Source organism: Sinocyclocheilus rhinocerous, unplaced genomic scaffold, assembly GCF_001515625.1.
Source record: "Sinocyclocheilus rhinocerous isolate Xijiao unplaced genomic scaffold, SAMN03320098_v1.1 scaffold45, whole genome shotgun sequence".
In the NCBI taxonomy this organism is placed as follows: domain Eukaryota; kingdom Metazoa; phylum Chordata; class Actinopteri; order Cypriniformes; family Cyprinidae; genus Sinocyclocheilus; species Sinocyclocheilus rhinocerous.
This window is the reverse complement of record NW_015632734.1, coordinates 273,915-292,203: the sequence shown is the minus strand read 5'-3', so window position 1 is coordinate 292,203 and position 18,289 is coordinate 273,915. Positions and strand designations below refer to the sequence as shown.

Sequence of the window (18,289 nt, the reverse complement as noted above, 5' to 3'; positions counted from 1 at the left end):
CACAGGAGCTGCGCGAAACACACACACACACACACACACACACACACACACACACACACACAGACAGGGGACGGATCAGTGACACGTCTCCCATTGTGTTGCCCTGCAGGAATTGTATAAGCAGAGCAGCACAAATAAAGCTGACAGCTGCAACATAAATACATCACGCTGAACAAGATTTTTAAATTTTTTGAAGAAAATGTGAGTGCTGTTTGCCCTTGTTTGCCCTTGCTGTGCGGTGGCTGAGTGCTAATTGTGGTAATTAGGTGGTTTCTTACTGGTCCAAGTCAATCGAGTGCAAGTCTATGGGATTTTTCATCTATTTTACTGTGCTAAAAAAAGGGTTGCAGTTTGTTTTACAGTATGTGCACTTACAGTGTACTTACCTACGAAAGTACTGGGTAATATAAGGTAACTACATGGGTTAAAGTTAGGTTTAGGTATAGGTTCGGGGTTAGTACCTAGTTCTTACCCAGGTATTGTTATTACTATAATAAGTGCATAATATGTACACGCAGAACAAGGCTGTAAAAGAAAGTGTTACCAAAAATCAGTAAGGGTACACCCCTCCATAACAAGCCACATGATTTAAGGTATGATTCATGTCCTGTTCAAATGAAAGACATCAAAACATCACATTACATGTACTTACTTAGTAATAACAGTTATTACAAGTAATTACAAGCAACCAAACCTAAACCAAACCCTAACCATAGTCATATAGTAAGTGCATGTAGTTAATTAATATTACAGATTATTTAATTACATCGTAACAACAAAACCAATACTTAAAATAATCTGTAACCCAATGTTTTTGTTCAAAACACTATGGCCTGGTTTCACAGACGGGGCTTAGATTAAACCAGGATTAGGCCATAGTTCAATTAGGATTTTAAAGTGATTTTTATAAATATGCCTTAATAGTTCAATTAGGATTTTAAAGTAATTTTTATAAATATGCCTTAGAAAAAACATTACTGGTGTGCATCTTGAGACAAAACAAGGGCACTGACATATTTCAAGATCAATCAGTGCAAGTTTCTTTCAGTTGAAACGGCTCAGACTTACATTTTAGTCGGGGACTAGGCTTAAGCCTTGTCTGTGAAACTGGGGGTATATATCATTCAGTGACATAAAAAAAAAAAAACTATTATGTTCACCAAGGCTGCATTTATTTGATCAAAAAATACAGTAAAAACTTAAATATTATTAAATATTATTTCAATTTAAAATAACTGCTTTCTATGTGAATTTATATTTAAAATGTGATTTATTCCTGTGATCAAAGCTGAATTTTCAGCATCATTACTCCAGTCTTCAGTGTCACATGATCTTTCAGAAATCATTCTAATATGCTGCGCAAGAAACATTTCTTATTACCAATGTTATTATCAATGTTGTTGTGCTACTTTTTTTAAAACTGTGAAACGGTTTTCAAATAATTCCTGCTATCACATATAAAAGTAGTTTAAATATGCAGTGTGTACTTTTCACAATCATACATGAGTCCCGAGCATCTGATCCACCAAAATTCTGTCGGTTCACAATTATCGTAGATCAAACAGCATGTCAGGAAGAGGAGGAAGAAAGAGAGTCTTGCTTCCTCATGTTCACTCGTAACCCTTCAGATCTACAAACACGACAAAATGAGCAGAAATCCAGGACACCTTTCTACATAGACATGTATATTTAATATCTGGGCCTGTTTCATCTCGCCTTCATTTCAGACGAATCAGAGCTTCTCTGCTCATCATCTATCCAGATCCTCCGTAAATCTTCTCTAAAACAGAGTTCAGTGATGTAGTCGTTCTGTAGAACGCTCCGGAACAGAATGGCGTGATGGCTTTGAACAGACCGCAGAACATCTCTATCCTTCTCAAACTTCAAAGTGTTGAGGTTCAGTCTTTCTCTGGCTGGGTGTAATTCTACTTTGCATAGATTTGACTTTCTGCTGCTTCAAAAGCGTTTAAAGAGCGGGTGATGTGCTCTACTGCTGTACATTGATGCGCTTGTAATGACTGCACAGTTCTGGTGCACAAGTTCTCCAAATGGGTCAAGAGCACTCAGTGTCACACGCTGCAACCGCTTTCAACTTTAAATTCAATTTTTCTTTGCGCAAAAGTTGACTTTTCCCATCTCTCATGCTTAAGAACCTACAAGCTTCCTGCATAACTGAACTGCTCTGCAAGTCATTTCATGATTGTAAATCAAAACTGGTTTGGACAGAAACTCTATATTTACCCAATGAGCGGAGATCAAACAGAGAGCATAACTATTTAAGACAAAAATAAGAGATGAAAAATCGGAAAAGCACATTTATAAACAAATTTATTCTGACAGCAAACCAGTAATTTCATCCAGATACTAAGCATACAGAAGAAGATTCCCTCCCAGCAAAATAATACTGGGAAAATCAATCAATGAAAAAATTTATATTCATACTGAATAATTTAATAGTTATTTACTAAAATAATTAGTTCACTAAAAGTCTTTTAAATTCAACAAATCAAAACTGACCCTTTTTACTGTATTAATACACCTGCTAGGTCTATTTTTAACAATGCATTTATGCAAATTTGCATGAACTAATACAAATAGAAACCTTCAATGCAATGTCACTTTAGATAAAAGCATCTGCTAAATGCATAAAAGAAAGTTATTTGTCACGATTCGCTGCCGGAAGGAACACAGGAGACGCAGAGAAGTGTTAAACAGTCTTTTAATGAACAAACACAGGGGAAAATCCACAACAGGAACGAGGAATGACACACGAACATAACTTGTAGACCAGACAAACACTGAACACAAAGGCAGAGACTTAAATACAAAGGATAATTGGGGAAACACAGGTGCATAGAATGACGAATTAAACTAAACGAGGACAGGAACATGACCAAATAAGGGAAAACAGGAACAGAAACGGAGGGGGGGGAGACGGGTGGGAACTTGGGAGGAGGCTCGGGAGGAGGACGGGGACCCAGGATGGAGCCAGCAAACAGAGTCCATGGGGGTGACGAAGGAGGGAGGAGCCAGGGAGGAGACAGGAGGGGCTTGGAGCAGGAGGAGCCAAGCACGACCCAGGCCACAGCCATGATGGCGACCCCCGGTGGAGCCGACGGGGGGAAGAGCCATGGTGGAGGAAAAGGCTGACGACTCCAGGGGGCCAACTGACTGCTGCCGAGCAGATGGCGGAGGAGCCCGAGGCGGAGATGGAGAGCCGATGAGCCAGGGCGACGAGGAGGATCTGAAGGGCCAAGGTGGAGCAGATGGTGCCGGAGACCGAGGCGGGGATCCAGAAGGCCACGGTGGAGCCGGAGCAACCGAGGACTGAGGAGGAGCCGAAGGGCTGAAGGAGCCTGATGGAGCCAGAGGGACAAGGCGCAGCCAGAGGAGTGGAGTCCCGAGGCGCAGGATGATCGATGCCAGACCAAGGCGGAGCCGGAGGGACGAGGGAGCCTGGTGGAGCAGGTAGACTGATGGGCCCCGGCGGAGAGGAGGGAGCTAAGAGCCATGGTGGAGCCAACGGGTCCACGGGCCAAGGCGAAGTCCGGGGCTTAGAGGCGGAGTCAAGGGATACTCCGGCCACAGCGACGCTGGAGGATGGCAGTCCCACGGAGCTCGCACCGTATAGATGGTGGGCTGAGGGCGAGCAGAGGGGCTGCCAGACGACAGCAGAGGAGGCAAGAGTGGGTGGGAGCGCGGGCATTTGTGAGTCTCCGCGCTTTCAGGGCTGAACTCAGGAACGGGAGCCCTCTCTGGGCTTAACTCTGGAACGGGAGCCCTCTCTCCTTCAGTGTGGCACAGTCCCCGCGCCATACTAAGCTCACCCTCAGCCACGGTGCAGGGGCGGATCTCCTCTCCGCGCTCACACCGTCTGCGGCTTTCTCCCTCGTGGCGGTTGTTTTAGCCGTCTCTCGCACCTGGTCTGACGATCTCAGCAGCTCCGGGGCAATCCTCAGCACTGTCGCTCCATGCGGCGATGGCTCGTCGGTCGCGGCAGGCTCTGGTTCTCCGTCAGCGGTGGGCTCTGGCATGCGCTCCGCGCAGCGGGGAATTGGTGGGCTGGGCACTGGGTCCGGAGTGGCACTCGGGACAGACGGTGAATGGGGATTCGCTGCCAGAAGGAATGCAGGAGACGCGGAGAAGCGTTAAACAGTCTTTTAATGAACAAAGACAGGGGAAAATCCACAACATCATTTAAGGTGAAACTGATGCCTACCTCGATTGGTACGAATCCAAATGTTTCCATATTCGCGACGTATCTGGATGTTAAAATATTATTTATAATGTAATATGCTTTCTACTTCACTCGCATCGACATCATCCTTCACATCGGCTATATCAGCACAGCTGAACGCAACAGATTGTACAACAGAGAAGTGCAACTTTTTATGTTTCTTTAACTGTATTTTATTATGATAATGAACAGGCTGCAATGTCGCAAAATATGTTGTGTCTGTGTGCGCGTGAGGTGCCAGTGCGATATGGTCATACCAACGCTGGTTTGTTATACAGATAGAAGCAAAACATCATTCAAAACTGCCAAGATTTGCAAAATAAATAAAACTGTAAAGCTTTTGCAAAATAAAGAAAACTATTTTCTGCTGTCTCGTTTTCCTTTCCGTGAACTTTGGATTGCGTCACAATAAACCGAAACTCGGCACATTTTTTCTTTTGTTTTGTTAATCTGTCAATGATTTAAGTGAAATACATTTTGTGTAGGCCAATATAGGCAATTCCTTTTTATGTAAGCCTATAGTTTTATTCTGTTTTCTCCGTTCACAAGCGCTGAATCCATCTTACACTATCCTCGGATAAACTCTAATGCATTGCCATTGCGACTTAAGTTACCTATGATGAATTTACAGCTGAGCGGGGGCATTTCACGCGTTGGATGCGTCAGCATCACATTTGCATATCTGAATTCCTGATTGGTTGACAGCAAATTTCAAATATTAAATGGAACGATAAAATAATGTTATTAACCGGTTAATGGCCATTTCAAATTTTCGATTCTGTTCGGAACTATAAAATTTGATTTAGTTTCTGTTTCTGGTTCTGTTCCTGTCAAAATTTTGTTCGTTTCCGGTTTTCGTTTTCGTTCTTTGAACCGGTTTAGGATAAAATTAAATCCAACTTTACACTTTTTTCTTGTTGAACATCCTCTTATATCACACTTAATTTAGTTGCTTAAGACCTGAAATGCGAGAAAGTGCAACTGAACTTGTAACTTTAAGTCAAGTGAATGCTGTTTAAACAAATGAGAGAGAGAGAGAGAGAGAGAGAGCGCAATACCTTTCAGTTACTCTTCTAACACAGAGTTTAAGTAGTCTGACCTTGAGCCATTAGTGATATGTAAGTTCCACTACCAAACACACACACACACACACACACAGGTTAGTGGCTGATCCTCCCCCTTTGTCTGGGAAATCAGCAGCATTTGATCCCGAGCTCTCCCTCAGGGCTGCCGCTCTTTGCTCTGCAGCAAACCAGCAGCACACAGGCAGCCAAAATACATCTACACGCTCTTCATCCTGCCTAGGGCCTGTGTACCACACCGCTGGAGCAGAGAATCCCACCCTAGACAAAACCAGCGGCTTAGCCCTCTACAGAGGGGAATCCACTCCAAAAAATCACAATAAAATGTAAGCTTTTTTTCTTCAAAAACTGTTAAGACACAAATGTTTATTGAACTGGCCAGATAAATAAAATTCAGTATGAATTTATTAGAACTTTTATTAATCAAGCTGTTACATTATTCAAGCATAGAAACAGATGTCTATGCTTACGTAAATACATTGCATGCATTTTGATTTAAGAGAGAGACTCAGAATGTACACAGAATGTAAATGTTTCAATCTCATACAGTTTGCATGTAGAGGTAGATTTGACAGCACTGAGAAATGCCAGTTTCAGGGTATCGATGCAGGATCACTCGACAAGAAATTGTGATATATTGATATATGACTGCATCAACAAAGTGCTATTGTGCAGTATATTAGCTGGTCAGTCATGTGTCTATCACAGAGGACAAGAAAAATAAAGAGCCAGAAGATCATATGGAGCAACAGTCTGGACAAGCAAGCAAACTCTAGACTTTAAGCAAGGTTTCATAATGAAAGTAAAAAAAAAAAAGCTTTTACCCACATAAGATCAGAAAAAGAGTATTTTAGGGCCAATGAAAAAATCTAAACTTTAAGCAAGGTTTCATAATAAAAATAAAAAAAAAAAAAGCTTTTACCCACATAAGATCAGAAAAAGAGTATTTTAGGGCCAATGAATGATATTAATTAATTTTTTAATTTTTTTTTTACTTTTTGTTTAACTCTGTTCTTAACTCTGTGATTTCTAAAAAACAGTTGGAACATTCAAAACAAAATATTTGTCTTCAACACTACATATTGTACACAGCTAGTCACACCAGTGAAACCAGCTAATCACGGTGTACCTCAGGTTTCGGTATTGGGACCTCTTTTCTTCTCAGTAAACATCACATTATTGTGACTAGTCAGGCACAAAAGCCTGCTAGAATGATACTGTACCTCCATACTCCATACTCTACCTGAGTGATAATACTCCTGTAGCACAAACATTAGAGCATGGCGCTAGCAACACCAAGGTTATGGGTTTGATTCCCAGGTAATGCCTGAACAGATAACATGTATACCTTGAATGCAAAGTCTCTTTCGATCAAAGCATCTGCCAAATGCATTCGTGTTTAAGAATGACAGCCATAATCAAAAAATATTGATAATATATATATTTTTTTCCCTTTCTGAAGTATTGAATATTTAATGCCACTGGGTGACAAGAAACAATGACAGGGTCACACAAATCCATTAACGGCATAGCAAACCATTGTATGTTTCTCATTGTGTGTGTGTTTGTGCTGGGAGGGGCAGCAATCTCTGAAGGTTTTCCCAAATATAATCCTTTATTCAGGACTTATTGATTTGTCTTATAGACTGTTGGGTGGAAGAAAAGAAGAAAAAAGCAATAAAATAAACCACCAAGGGGTTGAGTTTTATGTTGTACCATTTGCCTTGCATATCGTAAATGTTTGTATTTGATAGATAAAAAGGCTGAGAATTCTTCTCGGAGAGCGGTTTTAATTTGACGAGACTCAGGCCGGCTCTTAAAAAGCACCTCTAAATCCCTTGAAAATCAGAACACACTTCAGAAACTACATAAAAGAGATGCTAAAAGGGTTTTTAGCCGTATAAACGTGGGAGGAGTATTGATTCCCGTCGCTCACGTGCGTGATCACCTGACACGTCTCGGGCTGGGCCGAGCTGTCGGGGTTTGTTTGTACAGATGGAGGAGAGGGGGGATTGTAAGGCAAAATCATCAGCAGCGCTCTTTGATGTCTAAATGAAGCATGTGCAGACCAGACCATACAAACACACACACACACACAAACACACACACACACACACACTGTTGAACAGAGATGCTGAGAAACAACACACACACACACACACACACAACACAACACTAACCCACATACCTACATACATGCACACAAAAAAGCAAAGAGAAACCCCATATACACATTAACCTGTCCTGTAAAAGTGCATGCAGACTGCATTCGTGAACCCTCCCAAACTAAGCTACAGAACAAAACTAAAGCGGGACGATTCCTAGGCCAATCTGGAACTGTTCTGACATCAGACTCTCAGTAACGTCTGATGATTGGAATTGAAACAGGCTTGTTAAAATCTAATCCCAATATCCCAATGTGCTTGAAGTTACACACACAGCAGGGAATTTACAAAGAACACACACGAACACACACACGAACACACACACACACACACACACACACACGCACGCACACACAACTAAACTAAAATAAAATGAATACATTTTGCTTAAAAAAATTAAAGCCTATTTTAGCCTATCATAGACAAAATAATATTTTTCAAATTAAATAAAAAATACAAATTAAGTTTAGCAAAATAAATACTACTGTGATAGTATTTCAGAATTGTATTTATATTATCATTGAAAAGTTTAGGGTAGGTAAGACAAGGCTGCATTAAAAAAAAAAAAAACTAAAAACAGCAATATTATGAAATATTACTGCAATTTTAAACAACAGTTTTCTATTTGAATCTATTTTAAAATGTGATTTATCCAGTCTTCAGTGTCACATGATCTTTCAGAAATCATTCTAATATGCTGATTTGCTGCTCAAGAAACATTTCTGATTGTAATCAATGATGTTGAAAACAGTTGTGCTACTTATTTTTCTGAAACCACTACACTTTATTTTAAGTATCCATTGATGAATTGACAAAAGAACATTGTTTATTTGAAACAAAATCTAATTTGGGTCAATCTCCACATGTAACACACATCTATCCGTGATGTCTGTGGTCATGGGAAATCTGACATGATAAGACGAGTCTTTAACTCAAAACAGTTGCACCTCAGGAGGATGAAGGGAAATCCACCCAACTCATCACCAAGACTTAAACCGTAATACCACTGATGCTAATATTCTAATAGATGGGACAGTATAAGTATCATTTTAAAGTCTGTTACTGTCCCATGTGAAAGTACATCCAGTTAAACTCTATTAAAGTTACTCTGTTTCTCACTGACATTAAGAGGATTGCAAAAGTTGGCACCAAGTTAACTAGACTTTCCCTTGATACAGCACTCACTCAGCCAAATCTCACCTACTGAAAACAGGTGGAGAAATGAAGGGCAATGTTTAGCCAGAGCTGGAAAGCATCTAATCAAAGTCAAGCTGCTCTTAAAAAAAAGTAGCAAGCTCTTAATAAAAAAAGTAGCTAACTAAAGAGGCAATATGTTTTACATTATATAAGTATCAGATTATATGATTTAACAACATTTTTATTTATATTACAGAATTATTCACTTTGAAATACTATAAATAAAATATAAATAATGCTCAACAGCAATGTTTAACGAAACGACAAAAAGGAAATCAATGGAAAGGAAATGCCATGCATGGTGTTCCAGGAATATAATTGAGTGATGATTCAAATGAAAAGGTTGATCAGTTTTGGAACCAGTTTATTAAAATGAATTGTCTAAACAAACTTTCTGAAATGAATCACTCTTCCCAGTGGTTCTAAAGAATCATTATAGTCTGCTTGGTTGTAAGGCTGTTTGTGCAAAATAATGTGACAAAAACAGTGATTAATTTTGTCATGCTGCAACGCTACTGTAAAAATGCTTTTTATACTGGAAAAACTAGACTCTTATGAAAAAGGCAGAGTTTTCACTGCTGAAAAAATGTAGTTGATTTAGTATTACAGTTGTTCCAGGTTGACTGTTGTCCAACAACACTCTAAGAAATGTCTGTAAAAATAAGGCACAGTGTACTGTGCTAATATGAAGCAATTCTCTCTATTAAAGTTATGTAATATTGACAGCTAGCAGTTGAAATATGTACTACAGTCCAAATTCAAAATACTGGAGAGCATTGTTTCTTCTGCCCTCTCCTCCTCAGACTCGGCGCTCGGGTTGCCAGCTTGAAGAGATGCAACAGGAACGAGTGCAATTGACAATGGAAGGCAACAAACCTTACACTGTAAGCTGATGGGTTGATTAATGCAAATTGTAATATTCCTCTAGTCATACAGCTTTTTAAATGGATGCTGAGGCTAGGTTGCATAGAATCTGTGATCCATAGCCGTGGGAACATTTTTATCTGGGGGGTGCTGGGGGCGGGGCTTGATGTTGCCAACATTTTTTTGTGGGGGGGGCGGGGGGGGGGGCTTGATGTTGCAGGGCGGGGCCACGGTGGGGGATTTTTTTTTTTTTGTAGACAAAATCCTAATATTAAACAGCCCAAACTCTTATAGATGAACATACAAATGAATGAAGATATATGAGAACGAATATATATTTGTGCTTTCTGATTTTAGTTCAATAATTTTTTTCTTTAGTATTTCTGTTATTTAAGGGGATTTTGCTAAATATTAACATCGCTGATATGCCGTTTTGGTCAGTGCACACGCTCGCTGACTAAATTCTGCACTTTGGCGAATTCTCTCATCAGAAACAACAAAGCGCAGATGTACATAAAGTATATGAAGATGTACGAGATTCATTCATCATATACTGCAGCTGCAGACAACATCACTGATTATAACAGGAGCTTTTTTAGAGTGCTTACACTCACGCTAGACTGAAGTTATTATAGCCTATTATTTGATAATGTAAATGTTCTTTGCTCGCTGTATAATTTATTCGTTGTTTGAATAATCGTGGACATGAGGCGTTAAAATTAGAAACTTAAAATGTCTTTTTATTAAACATGTGATCAGGTTAAATACAAATTCAGTCTTATTAAAATATTTTATGACAACGTTATGATGTGCATAGTTAATAGATTACGCTACAGTTGTTTGAGCGCGTTTGAGCGCTGTTGTGCTTATGTTAGAAACTTAAAATGTCTTTTTATTAAACACGTGATCAGGTTAAATACAAATTCAGTCTTATTAAAATATTTTATGACATAATAACGTTATGATGTGCATAGTTAATAGATTACGCTACAGTTGTTTGAGCGCGTTTGAGCACTGTTGTGCTTATGTGATTGTCGGTGGCAGTCTTGAGAAGCGAGAAAGCTTTGGAAAATGGCTCATAAAAAAAGAAGAGGACGTGAATGCTATTTACAAGTCGGAATTTAAAATTACGATAATATGGCGTGAACATTTCACATGAAATCATATCAGTGAGGGGAAGCTGCAGGGATGCGCGCAAGAAAAATACAATGCACTATATCTCTGGTCATTTTAATATGTTACTAATTGAATGTTTAGATTTTTTTTTTTTTAATATTGTGTGCTATCACAAAAATTAAGTATCCTGTGGATGATCGAGGGGCACAAGAAGAATCTGGATGGCATTGCCCATAAGCCCCCACTTAGACCCGGCCCTGCGGCAGGGGGTTCTGCAGCACCCCTAGTTCCCACGGCCATGCTGTGATCTCTGACCCAGTTCGTTTGCTCACTTCCATGGCTACAATACACTGTTTTCCGCCAAATGGCAACCCAGAGAATTTAAATACTATTGGATAAACTGGCAGTTGGCGGAATCACTCAGACCAAAACATAAAACAGACATTCCGACACAGAACACACATTTCAAAGTAGAATAATTGGCTGAAGCATTGTTTTTCAGAGAAATAAGTATGTGAGCTTAGCATGTTTCCTAAATATCTGCAAACATAAAATGGTGTTTTAATGCCAACTAGTAGCCTATGTTTAATATATTTAGTGGTGATGCATTTAAAAAGAGAACCAATTCTCAAATAATTCAGAGACACAAGTTCTCGGAGAATGTGCACAATGTGCTATTGCAGTCAGCACAGTAAAACCTCTGAGCAGTTTCTATTTATAATACTTTATACACATCCACTACACTGATTAAAGTTTATGTGCAAATTCAGTTAAACAACAAATTTCAGGGCAATCATTATCAGACTTCAAATCCCCTGCTGCGAGCAATGTTCCTATTATTATGCAGAATCCACAGGTTTGTTTGTGAGATTAAAGGACAGTGTTTTGCTAGAGTCTGTTGCTTTATTCATTTCGGTGTGCTGCTCAATCTTGTGCGTCTGTCAGAACACAGCAGTCTGACAGATGGCTGCTTTAACAAATAGCTGCAATAGAAAAAGACTTAAACTGTTGGATCCCACAAACTAGATTTTACACAGCCACAATATTTCTGATCTAACAGTATTGGATTTTTGGACGTGTAACGGAGATCACTTAGTTAATACAAGTGCTCAGGTAAGTGCATCATTGTGCCTCCAGGAGGTTTTGTACCATTTAGTTATTGGAAAAATTCTTATGAGGACATTTGGTAAAACTTTAGTATAGGGACCAATTCTCACTATTACAATTAGCTGCTTATTAGCATGCCTATTATTAACATATTTACCGTTTATTAGTACTTATAAAGCACATATTCTGCATGACCATATTTTACATCCCTAATCCTACCCAATAGCCAAACTCAACAACTACCTTACTAACTATTAATAAGCAGCGAATTAGGAGTTTGTTGAGGCAAAAGTCATAATTAATGGTTTGTTAATGGCAAGAATTGGACCTTAAAAGAAAGTGTGACCAGACATTTTTTATTTTTTTTTGCAATAAAATCTTATCTGTTTTATTCGTCAGATATCTGCTTGTTACCTTATTGAAGGGCTGCACTGAGTGATTATATATCCTTTAGAAATGTGTTTGATCAAGGGCACTGACTAATTATATCCTAAGACTGGAAACCATTCAGACAACCCACCAAATAGTTGATTATAAGCCTTTCTAGTTTTACCTAGTTAGTAGTTTACTAGCATTTGGCACTTTTGTGGAAAAAGTGGAGTGATGTTGTATGAATGAGCCAGAGAGAGAAAAAGAGAGAGAGAGAGAGAGAGATTGTCTGGACAGGCTCCAGATGGTTGGTGTGACAGATATGATGACTATGGTGGTGACAATAAAGGACCCAAAAAATAAATCCCAGATCTGTGTTCATCCTGCATGACATGACATGTTCCCTGCGGCCAACACAGTCAGCAGAGCAGCCAATTAGACACAGTCAATGACTTTAGCTCTGCACAGGCAGCCTAAATCTATCAAATGATCTGAACAACAGTTACAACGTCAAGACAATGTTCAAAGATTGCTCTGTGCTCTCACTGTAAGCAAACAATGTTTCTATACTGGCTCACAAAAGTATTTGGACACTTAAAGGGGTCATCGGATGCAAAATTCACTTTTACATGTTGTTTGAACTGAAATGTGTATTGGCAGTGTGTGTACACAACCACCCTATAATGATAAAAATCCACTCATAAGTCCTCTCATATCAAGCCGATCTCAGATTCCTGTCTGTGTGACGTCACACTGGGCAAGGCCCCTCCCACGATAGTTGATTGACAGTGGCGTCAGTCTTTGGTTTTATCACAGCTCCGCCCTGAGTGAGCTGTAGACAGTCCGCCATTGTTTCGATGCCAGAGCGGTTGTAGACAAGAATGGCTCCTAAGTTTGCTAGAGTCTGTTGCTTTATTCATTTCGGTGTGCTGCTCAATCTTGTGCGTCTGTCAGAACACAGCAGTCTGACAGATGGCTGCTTTAACAAATAGCTGCAATAGAAAAAGACTTAAACTGTTGGATCCCACAAACTAGATTTTACACAGCCACAATATTTCTGATCTAACAGTATTGGATTTTTGGACGTGTAACGGAGATCACTTAGTTAATACAAGTGCTCAGGTAAGTGCATCATTGTGCCTCCAGGAGGTTTTGTACCATTTAGTTATTGGAGAAATTCTTATGAGGACATTTGGTAAAACTTTAGTATAGGGACCAATTCTCACTATTACAATTAGCTGCTTATTAGCATGCCTATTATTAACATATTTACCGTTTATTAGTACTTATAAAGCACATATTCTGCATGACCATATTTTACATCCCTAATCCTACCCAATAGCCAAACTCAACAACTACCTTACTAACTATTAATAAGCAGCGAATTAGGAGTTTGTTGAGGCAAAAGTCATAATTAATGGTTTGTTAATGGCAAGAATTGGACCTTAAAAGAAAGTGTGACCAGACATTTTTTATTTTTTTTTGCAATAAAATCTTATCTGTTTTATTCGTCAGATATCTGCTTGTTACCTTATTGAAGGGCTGCACTGAGTGATTATATATCCTTTAGAAATGTGTTTGATCAAGGGCACTGACTAATTATATCCTAAGACTGGAAACCATTCAGACAACCCACCAAATAGTTGATTATAAGCCTTTCTAGTTTTACCTAGTTAGTAGTTTACTAGCATTTGGCACTTTTGTGGAAAAAGTGGAGTGATGTTGTATGAATGAGCCAGAGAGAGAAAAAGAGAGAGAGAGAGAGAGAGATTGTCTGGACAGGCTCCAGATGGTTGGTGTGACAGATATGATGACTATGGTGGTGACAATAAAGGACCCAAAAAATAAATCCCAGATCTGTGTTCATCCTGCATGACATGACATGTTCCCTGCGGCCAACACATCCTGTCTGTGTGACGGCACACTGGGCAAGGCCCCTCCCACGATAGTTGATTGACAGTGGCGTCAGTCTTTGGTTTTATCACAGCTCCGCCCTGAGTGAGCTGTAGACAGTCCGCCATTGTTTCGATGCCAGAGCGGTTGTAGACAAGAATGGGGAAGAGAGGGACGGGGTGAGCAGAGCTCATTAGCATTTAAAGGAACATGGACTAAAACGGCTTGCTGTAGACAGAGCTGTTTTTGACAGGGTAAAAAGGGTGTTGTTTTACACTACCATTGAGAAATTTTAACCAAAGTATGTTATAGACTTTTCATTAAGACCCTAAAGAATCATACCAACTTGTGGAAAATGGGCATCCGATGACCTCTTTAAGTGTGAACCACTGATTTTCTCTTCACTAACTTTACTTCATTCATTTTTGCTCAATGTCTTTGAATTAGCTGGTGTTTTGGTGAGTTTTAGTGGATGTATGAAGTCAGTTCTCCTCAGTGTATACATTTCTCTTTTCACATTATGATTAAAATATGACATAATTAAATATATAATTAAATATATAAATATAACTAAAGTTCCTATTCAGCAGCGGTAGGTAACAAATAGCTGCAATAGAAAAAGAAACTTAAACTGTTGGAAAGTTGGAAACTTTCATTAATTATATCATGCTTCATTAATTAATGAGGATAAACAAAACAGAGGTAGCACTATTTTACAGTCCTGTCCCACATACATACTGCACTATTTACTAACTAAGTACATAGATAAAGTAACTAGCCCTAAACGGTTAACCTAAACCCTTTTTTTTCTACTGTTACTCTAATGTTTCTGTCCTTTAACTCCATGATGCTATTTCTTTTAATCTAACTGTATCTTTGTTTCTTTTTGCTTTGTCCTGTTGATATTTGCTTTAGTCCTGGGCTTTGACATTGCAATGCTGTTTCTTTGTTAATTGTTTTTTGCTGTATTAATTTTTTTTCTATTTCTTGTAAAGGTAACCTTGGAGTCTTAAAAATGCTATATAAAGAAAAATTGGTAACACTTTATTTTAAAGTGTCTTTTTTTACACGTTACATGCATTTACTATTATAATAACAATAAATTATGCATAATTACATGCAAGTAACCCTAAACCAAACCCTAATCTTAACTCTAACAATATAGTAAATACATGTAGGTAATTAATATTACTCAGTACTTAAATGTATAATTACACTGTAACAAGAACACCTTAAAATAAAGTGTAACCAAAAAATTCATAACTAAAAGTATGTAGTTACATGTAAGTTCAATTTAGTTGTTAATGTGTGACTATGCATGTTTATTGGCCTATGATTTATTAAGCATCAATACAAGAAAATAATGTTCGTAAATGACCATAAATATTAAGTTTATTTTTAAGTGCTATCATAACATCTCATTATTTTGATATGACGGCATGGTTTCCAGTAGATCGTAGTTCCTTATGTAACAGTTTGAGAACAAATCAAAGAGAAGATTTGGCTTTAGCGCAAACCAAGATTAAATTCATTTTGGCACAAACTACCTTAAGAAATGTGCACTTCCTGAACTTAATCCACCAAAGTGAGTGAAGGCACACTAACTAGGGATGACACTATCTGTTCGTGTGCACACATTAATTTGCTTTGTTACTCATTTGTGCTAATCCTGTAAAACTTTTGATCTTGTACTCGATGATGCATTCAGATGACATGTTCAGAGGTGTGTTTCACAGCCAACACACTGAGTAAAGCCCAGATCAGACTACTCTAACACTCCCACTCCCCAGAACCCTTCAGGCCAATGTGCAGGCCTGCCATCCGCACACAAATAAATAAGAGAAGGCAGCGTAAAGTGTTTCTTTCTAGAATTTTCTTTATGCCTTTCAAGGACACTTATGTATATGGAATAACACATCATTGTCTTTATACGTCCATACTTCATAAGTGCAAGTTAGTTCTCTCCTGTTGCTCTCTCTGCTAATATACTCACATGCATTTTTGGTACACTATAATATACTTTAATGACATTTCTATTGAAACTTGAATGTCATGTTCAAAATGTTTTTTATTTTTTTTGTATTTTTTTCCATTAGTTGTTGTGCATACTGTGGGAGTTCGGAAATGAAGTGGCGCTAATAGACAAATGCTCTATCATGTTTGAAAATAACATACCACCTACACTAAACCCTTCAATAAAACTAACCAATAGTGTTAACAAAAGCGACCGTCAGATTTATTGAAGCAACCATGCCATTGCAGCTTCTGCAAGTGATATTTTGAGAGCTTCACATCGCAAGTTCAGTGCTGTACCAGGTGAGCTACTAAGCAAGTTTACTACATCCAAAATACCATGCATAGGGAGCTGGTTTTATGATGTACACATCAAAATGTATTAGTTTAGCAATTATGGTAAAATTGTAAGGGTCATAACATTCTTTTGTGCAAATAATCATGTGAAATCAAATATTTTCTAATCGATCATCTGTTGCTATAATTATAAATAGTTTAAATGAAGGTGAGGGACGAGCAACATGATGCAGTATACAACTGAGTACATTGTGCGGCATACTCCATTCCTATAATGTAATGCACTCACCTTCTTTCCAAAGTACTTTCTGAATGCTATCATTATTGAGCCCGACACTCTTTCTCTCACTGTGGAGGCTGAAGACTTTTACATTTCTGTTTTGACTCAGAAATGAGCAAGTACTCTACTACTGATCTCTGGATCAATACATCACATAGACAATAAAACATCATTTAAATGTATTTGTGCTTAACCTTCTTTGTTTCAGGACGTCACAATCCACATGTCTGTGGCCGCCCATGGTCACCGCCATTTTTCAAACCAAACTGGCAACCATGACTAGTGCTTTCTAAATGAACAAATTATGTAAAATCTTAAATTTGTGTTTATAGTTATGAAAATTATTTTAAAAAGTGGTTTGTGATATCTGGCTAATAGAATGGATTTTAACGTCTAAGCTACAGATGAAAAACTGAAGTCTATTCGTATAAACTAAGTGACAAATCAAAATTTTTGTCTGTGGCAATGGATACAGATGTCTACAGTATAAACATTAAAGTGCTAATTCACTAATGTCATTCCAAACCAATAAGACATTTGTTCATCTTCAAAACACAAACTATATTTTAATGAAACCTGAGTGATTTCTGTCCCTCCATTAAAAGTCCATTCCACCAAAACAATGATGCTTCAAAAGTTCATTAAGGCGTTGAAAATGTAATCTGTTTACCATATTTGATGTTCTCTGTGTGCAATGATCAATGTTTATATGCAAAATAAGTCTAAGACTAAATTAAGTCATTAATATAAATTTATATAAATTAAGTTCATCATATAAAGTGATTGTGTCACCACAAGACTTGTGTTAAACCGTTCGATTCATAAGATTACTTTTACGATGTCTTTATGAACTTTTTGAAACATCAAAATTAGGTGGAATAGACTTTCAATGTAGGTACAGAAACCTCCCAGGAATTAAGATAAAAGTCTTTGGAACGACATGATGTTGAGTAACTGATGACAAAATGTTCTTCTTTTTTTTTTGGGTGAACTATTCCTTTAAGTTTAAGATGAATAATTGGTTACACTTTAGATTAGGGAACGCATATTCACTATTAATTACGACTTTTGCACAAATAAACTCCTAATTTGCTGCTTATTAATAGTTAGTAAGTTAGTTGTTAAGTTTATGTATGTGAAATCTAAAATACAGAATAAGGCAATAATATGTGCTGTAAGTAACAGCCAATATGCAAGTAATATGCATGCTAATAAGCAACTTATTAATAGTGAGAATTGGTCCCTGAACTAAAGTGTTACTGAATATTCCATTAAGGCTCTAGAGTTTGTGCTGATTGTACAGCATCAGTGTAGAGTTAAAATCACAGGCTATGTGAAACGGTGATGGACTTTCTGTTCAGTCACAAACATATACCACATTCTGTCACAGCTGGGATCAGATCAGAGACTCAGCAGTGCACTTAACGTCCAATAAAGACAGGAGAAGTGTGTTTGGGTCTCAGTGTAACACACTGGCCATGACCTCCCGAACATTTGATATGGAGAGGTTAGACAGGGATAATGTGTGTGTATGTGTGTGTGTGTGTGTCTCTAGGGTGACAGCAGCAGGATGAGAGGCAGGAAGTGAGCAGAGCTTCAGACATCTGGCGCTGCTGGCACAGACACACACACGCATGCACGCACACACGCACACACACACACACACACA

At 38.3% G+C, this 18,289-nt stretch overlaps 1 protein-coding gene across 1 annotated transcript in view; it reads right to left on the bottom strand.

Annotated features, from left to right (window-relative positions):
* The window catches only part of LOC107742962 (myosin-IIIb-like), a 149,793-nt gene that overhangs the window by 15,149 nt on the left and 116,355 nt on the right, over window positions 1-18,289 (bottom strand). The gene's annotated exons all lie outside the window — the stretch shown is intronic.